Below are 7,914 nucleotides of genomic sequence, written 5' to 3'. Positions count from 1 at the left end.
AAAACATCACATTTATTGGAAAACATTAGATTTATTGTACACTGTTCCTGAGTATATGTTAGGAATGGACATCATTAAAATATCCTTTGTTTTTTTTTCTCTCACTGCTGTCCCAAAAGTTAGATTGTTTAGTTGGTGTGTGAAATGCCAATATGCACACAGAGTGAAAGTATTTTATTTATCTTCTGTTTTCCACAAGACAGGGTACTCAATGGCACCTCCACAAAATCTAACAAGCTTTAGTTCTGCCTACATCAGATAATATACCTTTCACAGAACAAAAAAATTAATTTTCATTAGTCAAAAGTTACTAAATATATTATTAATTAGTACTCTATCTTCTATTGGTTAAATTGTCCTTGCTTGCTGTGTAAATTAATACGCATGCTGGGGGAGGGCAGCCTTTTCAGTCCTTAATGGAGTCAGTGGTCATGATCTCCCCCTGCTACCTCTGCCTTTTACCCAGTTCTGTTGTTTCTGTTGACTTCTTCTTTTTCTAGTAATTGTTTAGTCTTCGTCACCTTCCAGGGCAACATGTTCCCCCTTTATCAGTCTGTCCTGTGTTCAGCAGTAGCAGTCATTTTTCTCCTTCTTGGTAGCTGGTGTAGTGCAGTGTTTTGACTTTCAGCTCGGGAACAGAGCTGATAACAATGATGTTTTGGTTTGGCCAAGGACTTTGTGAGCCTCATGCTCTGCCAGGGAGGAGGGGAAGCCAGGAGGAAGCAGAGACAGGACACCTGACCCAAACGGACCAAAGAGCTATTCCATAGCACAGCACGTCATGCCCAGGATGTAACTGGGAGTTAGCCGGAAGGGCTGGGAGACTGCAAGGTTGGAGGAGGTATCGGTCGGAGCTTGGTCGGGCTTGGGGGGCGAGTTATCGGTCAGCTGGTGCTGAGGTGTTGTATTCTCTTCCCTTGTTATTTCCTTTATCATTATTATCATTGGTGGTAGCAGTAGTGATTTGTGTTATACCTTAGTTACTAAACTGTTCTTATCTCAACCCGTGGGAGTTGCATTCTTTTCGATTCTCCTCTCCGTCCCTCCGAGAGCAGGGGGAGGGCAAGAAAGGGGGGGGGAAGTGAGCGAACGAATTACCTGACTGGGTTTAAACCACGACACAGTCCTTCAGTTCTTCTTTCAAGGTTCAGGTCATTAGTAAGGAATGCATTGCTTATACAAAGTCCTGTTTTGCTAAGTGATTTTGTTAATCTTACTTTGCTAGCAAGACACTATTATCAATATAGAAAATCCTATTATACACCACCATTAACCATAATTGGTATTAAAAGATGCTGCAGTATCATGGTATCATATGATATTATATATTCTCCTCTATAATAAATAAGGCTTCAGTATCATAGCTACTGAGTAGTTAAGGTAGCAATAGTCAAGGGACCATAACTGCAATGGTTGTGCCAAGACATTCAAATCAGCGGCTGTAAAGTAATGCATCCAGTAGGAGCTTGCTACTGGTTAAAATCCATTGCCAGCGAAATAAGGTCACCACAGCTGTCGGAAAACAAGTCAAAAGGAACAAGAGGACACTTCAGAAAGAAAAACAGATGTCAATGCAGAAAAGCTAAATACACCCCTTTTCTGTAAAGGGAAAATTTGACTCAGTGAGAGGTTCCACATGATCTTCTTGTGTGCTTGTCACCTCAGATCTAGGGACTGATGTTTCTAAAAGATTTCTGACATGAAGAGTAGGTTAGGATGGACATTCTCCTGCAAGATTATTTTAACTGTGCATCCTGTTGGAAGCAGCTGCCTACCAAGAGCACTACAGGTCAAGATTTGTAGTTGGACCCTGGAGTGTTTTTGCAAATATCTTATTTGTGCTTCTCAGAAGGATTCTTAAAGGACTCATAATTCTGGGGTAACTGCAAAGATATGAACCTGCATCAAGATTTTACCCTTGAGCTTGAAAGGAATAGTCTTGCATAGAAATATAACCACCTTAAGATACATGCTTTGTCTGTGTTTTAGTGTTCAAAGTATTTTTTCTTTTCTTCGTTCACTGACTTCTGTTTACCTCTCACCTTCCTTCTCATTTTTGTTTTTACCATAAACTTTTTTTTAATCTCATCTGCTTACCCTCTTGGGTTTATTCTTATCTATGTATTTTTCTTGCTCTGTAAATTGCTTAAGGATCTTAGGGAACATAGGATGTAATGTTGCTTGCACATTTTTTTCTTTAAAACATGTTGGGTTTTCTTTCTTACCTGAAATTCATCGTATTTTTAAGTTCCAGTTCTAAATTATCACATTTCATTGCTAAAAAAACAACCAGTTCATGTCTTGCATTACAGGGTTATTGTCTCTTTCCAGCTCCTGTATTGTTAGTCCAGATTATACATACTTCCCTTTTGCCATTTTTGCTATATGAAGCATAGTTTGTATTTACTTGGTAAATGCCTCAACTACTAAAATAATTAATCTGAATTACGTGTCCTGTAATTTTTCCAGGTTTTTGATAACAGAAACATCTTCATAAGAAGATGTTTCTTGTTCCAGTTCCAAACTGTGTTAATTTCAGAAAAATAGACTGCTTAGGAAGATCAGAACTCATTTTTTTGTGGCATCTGACATGGTTTTCCCACTAGGACAAAGTGATACATAATTCAAAACCTATAGCTTGTAAAAAAAAACAAAACCAAAACCAAAACAACTACAACTCATCATTTTAACAAAGATGGTCTGGAAATGAACACATTTAACTGTTTCGTTCCTTGTGTCCTCTTGTGACTGCAGGACCTAAACCAAGGATAGTGTCAGAAACTACTCAGAGTACTGTTCATGTTTACCTCAAGCTATTTATGTATTACGAAACTCAGATCTTTTACTCACATGTATTTTCTCACAGTTCTCTATCAGAATATGGGGCACTCTACATTAGGAAACGCCATAAAAAAGGAGAAAAGCATTAACAAGAGAGCTATTAATGTTATGAACAATTGTGCTGTTTTCTTCTCTGGTACTTTTCCCTTCGTGCACACATCCAAATCCAAAACAGAGACTGGCTTACATTTCCTCTTTCTGGGTGCTGCAGACTCATCCAACTCCCCAGCTAATCTAAAGGCTGGAAAAGTGACAGCCCTTTTCATTCAGAGCATTTGCGAAACTTAAATGGGAATGAGAAAGATGATCACATGCATGAATAATTGTGTTTCTCTGTTCTCCCTTTTCCCACAATGTCCTGTACAAACAGCTGTGGACCAGGTTTATGTCACTCTTTATCATTTAGGACTAGAAAACAGTGTTTTTTTGAGGCAAGCTTAGAGACTGTGCCATATGTTTGCTGAGGACTTCCATTCTGAAGCAATCAAGAATTAGAAATCCCAAAACTGTGCCATGAAATACCTTTAGGAACTTCAGCTGCCTCCTCTGTATCAAGTCTGTATCAAGGAAGTAACAAAAATTTAGCAAGAACTGAGCATATTAAGGGAGTAGCACAAGTTTACCCTCTCTCCCATAAGTAAACATATATTTATATTCTGATAATCAAATTCTGGATGGCCTAGCAGATTATGTGAAGATATTATCTTGCTTGTCATTGAAATGTTCGTATTTCTCACTCAGACATCTGATGACATCTGTAGACTCAGACCTGGATACCTGTGCTTGTAAACATATCAGTGAAATGAGACAGCCTTGTCCAGACCACTTATCAAAGCTCTTGCTTGCTCCCATTTCAAAGCCAGCTTCAATCAGTATTCAGTTCTGCAAACACACATAATGCTACAGAGATCTAAGACTTTGGCATAAACCAAGCTGTGTCTTTTTTCAGTCCTGGTACACAGCATTCTGTACAATGAATGGGCCTTTTCTTCTAGAGGTCACCACGACAAGTAAAGCTAAAATAAATAGCCTTTTACCCCAAGGTGCTGTAAAGATCAGAGCAGGGGAGCTGAATGCTGAACTGCAGATGCTGTCTCCTCAAAATGCTTTTCTTTTAACTTATCCCAGGCTACAATGAAGATATGTGGTAGAAAAAAAAAGCCTAGGAAATACAGAACAAACAGCCATTAGGCCAAATGGTAGCAGTCAGATAACCTCTTAAGGCCAATTTCTGAGGTGCAGCTGTTAAAACTGCAATAGGAAAAAGGTTGTACTGTGTGCATGTCTGAATGTCCAGGGTGTAACACACGTCATGAGCAGTTGGCTCCAAGTTTCTTCCAATGCTGTGAAAAATGAACCTGAAGAGCTTTTGGTAAACTGCAAGCTTTCTAAGGCCAGTTTATTGCTTTCATTTGTGTATCACTACCTACAGTGGGTTGAAACATCTGAGATGCCCAGGGGTCCCTAGCAGCAGCAGAAACACAATGCAAAATCACCTTTTGCTGTTGTTTCCCGCTACATCAGATGGGTAATGCATGCACGATTTACCCTTGTAGGGCTTACCAAAAGGGTTCTGCATGGAGACCTCAGTAAAGGGAATGGTCTATGTAACAAAAACTTCTGGATATCTTTGACCAGCCAGGCTGGTTTTCTTAGTGAATATACAATAAAGTAGGTAGGATAGAGAAAAAAAACTCTTCTGTTTGGGCCAATACATTCCCCTCAGTTTCAGAAATAAATACGTATCTTTTCTTATTATTATTTAAAGGAATATTCCAGTACAAAGTAAGATTTCTATCTGGAAACCAAGAATAACTTTTTTCTTTTCCTCAAGTTCATTGGAAAAGCATTTTCTAGGACAAACAAAAAGTGTTTTGGGAACAGAAGGACGTAAACTCTGCAAGTTTTTCACTGTCTCTAATAATCTTACTTATTCCAGATAGTATTTTCTACATTGTCCTGGGTTCAGCAGTAGCAGTCATTTTTCTCCTTCTTGGTAGCTGGTGCAGTGCTGTGTTTTGACTTTCGGCCTGGGAACAGAGCTGATAGCGATGTTTTGGTTTGGCTAAACTTTTTTTTTTCTGCTACTGCTGAACCCAGGACATACATACACTGTATTATCAGCTGTGAAACTATTGTTTCTGAGTGACAAAGACTCTATTTTCTTATTTTTCATAATTATGTACTTCACTGACAAAAGTTCAATCACAAAATATTTCCATATATTATTCCATGGCACTGAAGCAGAAAATGCATACTGACACAATATTTTACCTTTAAGGGACATTTTACCTTTAAGGGACATAATATTTTACTTTCAAGAAATTGTTTATTTTTCTATTCCAGAGGGAAAGGGAAATCAACTCCAGTTTCTTCTCAGAGATGCACCTCCTCATGGAAAAAAAATGGATGATCTAATAAAATTATGAAAAAGCCATCACTTATAGTGGAGTGTTTGATGCATAATGGAAGCTGGACTATCAAAAGAATCTATACACCCAGGAAAATCTTAACATAAGTTCAAAGGAAATCAATAGACCAACAGACTATCTGTTGAATGTCCAGGACTGGGGTGCATCTAGGAATATATCCACTACTTTTTTACCCAAATTATTACTCTTTCAATGCTGATGATGTAAGAACAATAAAAACAGAAGCATTGCAAATCCAACAGGCCTTTGGTTAGCAGTTTAGGGAGTGTACTATCCTGAATGTTACAACTCAGTGTCATCTTTTGACTTAGGAGACTGAACGCTGTGACTTGAACAGTCTGAAATACTTAAAACAGTGCAGCACCAAAAGATCAAGTCAGTACTTAATTTACCAGGACCAATATAAACAAACCATAAGACACTCTCCTAAATCTTCAAATTCATGTACTTGTTTTACAAGTACTGGAATGTATTGGAAATAAAAAAAAATATTTTGGCAATTTTCAATTAGTTTTCTGTTGGACCTGTTTCATCTTCTGGTGGCACATCTGCACTACTGACAAACTACTTAATCATGGTAAGCATTGTTAATAATTGGCTATTTATTTCCAAGTACAAGTCTTAAATACATAGTTTTAACATTTTATTGCTGATGTAAAAATTTTAGATAGAGTGACCAGGTTCATTTTTCCTTCCTACTCATATATTTTTACAGTAACTGCTTTATTGAAACCGAACACTTATTTGTAACTGTTGATTTGAAGTGCAAATGTATTTCCAGAACACCCTCCTGTTTCACAGAACTTTTCAGTAAACTCTTTACTCTGCAGCCTTTCAGGCTACAGTCACAAATCAGTGCTGTGAATAATAATAAAAGAATCAGTAGAAAGAATATACCTAACTGAAATAGTGAGATTAAGATTTATTTCTGTGGCAGGCTGACCTTGGCTGGCCATCTGGTGCCTAACAAGCTGCTCTAGCACTCCCCTTCCATCAACAAAACGGGAGAAAAATACAATTGAATGTTCGTGGGTCAAGATAAAGACAGGGAGATTACTTACCAACTACCAAAATAGGCAAATCAGACTTAACTTGAGGGAGTTTATTATTACCAATTCATTGTAAGTAGGTAGGATAGTGAAAAAAACAGGTAGGATAGTGAAAAATAATACAAATAATTAAAACAAATAAGGTAACTAAACTATGTGCTTAAGAACCTGAAAACTCTCCTTATGAAGACCTAGGAGATGGTTTCATATGTCTCTTTCTTTAAAAGGTTTTTTCATTATGGCCTGACTTAAAGAGCATTTCACTGCCAGTGTGCATATTCATCCCTTTCAGTTTATGACTACTGTAAAGGATTTCATTTTAACCAGGACTGCACAGCCGCATATTGCAAATACATTGGAAGAGCTTTAAGACCAGTACTCGTCTTCACTAACTCACATCATAAAAGTCCTCTCCTAATGCAGCTATTTATGTTACTGTTACTTGTATGTTTGTATATTTGTATGTTTTTAAAGTGTTTCATCTAGTTTTATCACCAAAAAAAGTACTTAACTGAACGAATCTTCTTGTAAAAGAAAAAGTTGGTAGTGGTTCTGCTGTTCTGTTTCTCAGCCACATTGATAATATTACACACTGGTACACTGCGTACCCTCGAAGTGATGTGCTTGCCAACTTTTCTTTACTAGGAGCACTTGAACTCACAAGTTTAGTGCTGCCACTTCGGATTCTGTTATGAAACTCACAAAGTTTTGATAATATCACAGCTTCTGGCATGGTTAGTGCTTGATTTTTTTTTTTTTTTTGAAGTTAAATCCATAAGATCTCCAAATTGCAGGTGTAAAAATAAAGAAGTTAAGCAAGTGCATCCCAAATATGTAGCAAGCAAGTCACAGCTCATTGCTCAAGCTGCTTTTCCAACTTCTTTTATAATTTTTTAGGAATTCATTATTTTTAAACAAGTATTTGCATGTCAAATTTAGAGTTGTATGATGACTGCTTATGACATATAGCTGCAATTAACTGTAAAGTGTCTGAACTTCTTCAGCTAAATTAAACCTGGATTAGAAATATCAAGATCTTTCACAGGTGAAACAGCATCAGGTGAACAGCATCAGGTTACTATAACCCCTCCTAAAGAGCAAAAGTGTTTCTGATGAATGATTTTTTCAAATGAACATCCGGTTAAACTGGGATACACTTTGCTGGTGAACAGACTGTTCGGCCTTATCTCTACAAATTGAATTCCTTCAAAAAAATCCTGGAGGAGCTGGCTTCTCTATTGTGAACAGAACCTGTGATGTGGTGAGGAAACCATGAGAATCTCAGTTGCTTTAGTTTTCTCAAAATAAATTTTCTCCGTCTGTTTGACTTGCTTATTAGGGCAAGGAAAACAGAATAGATCTCACAAACAAATCCACTAATTAGGCAACATTTTCTGAAATTTTTGAACAGTGCCTATACAGCCAGTAAATGGTAAACAACAGACTGTAAAAGAGGGATTGCCATAAGGAGTTCAAAACAAAGCGACTTATTGCTGCAAGAAGTACAGAACCATCCACTGGAGCATGGGAGGAGTAATTTCCCACAATTTCTTCAACTTGTTTTAAATAATACTGCACATTTTCATTTCATA

This window comes from Pezoporus wallicus, unplaced genomic scaffold (genome assembly GCF_028554395.1).
Source record: "Pezoporus wallicus isolate ANWC-B61680 ecotype Strahan unplaced genomic scaffold, APGP_CSIRO_Pwel_v1 contig_7293, whole genome shotgun sequence".
NCBI lineage: Eukaryota > Metazoa > Chordata > Aves > Psittaciformes > Psittacidae > Pezoporus > Pezoporus wallicus.
Note: the sequence above shows the minus strand (reverse complement) of the source record.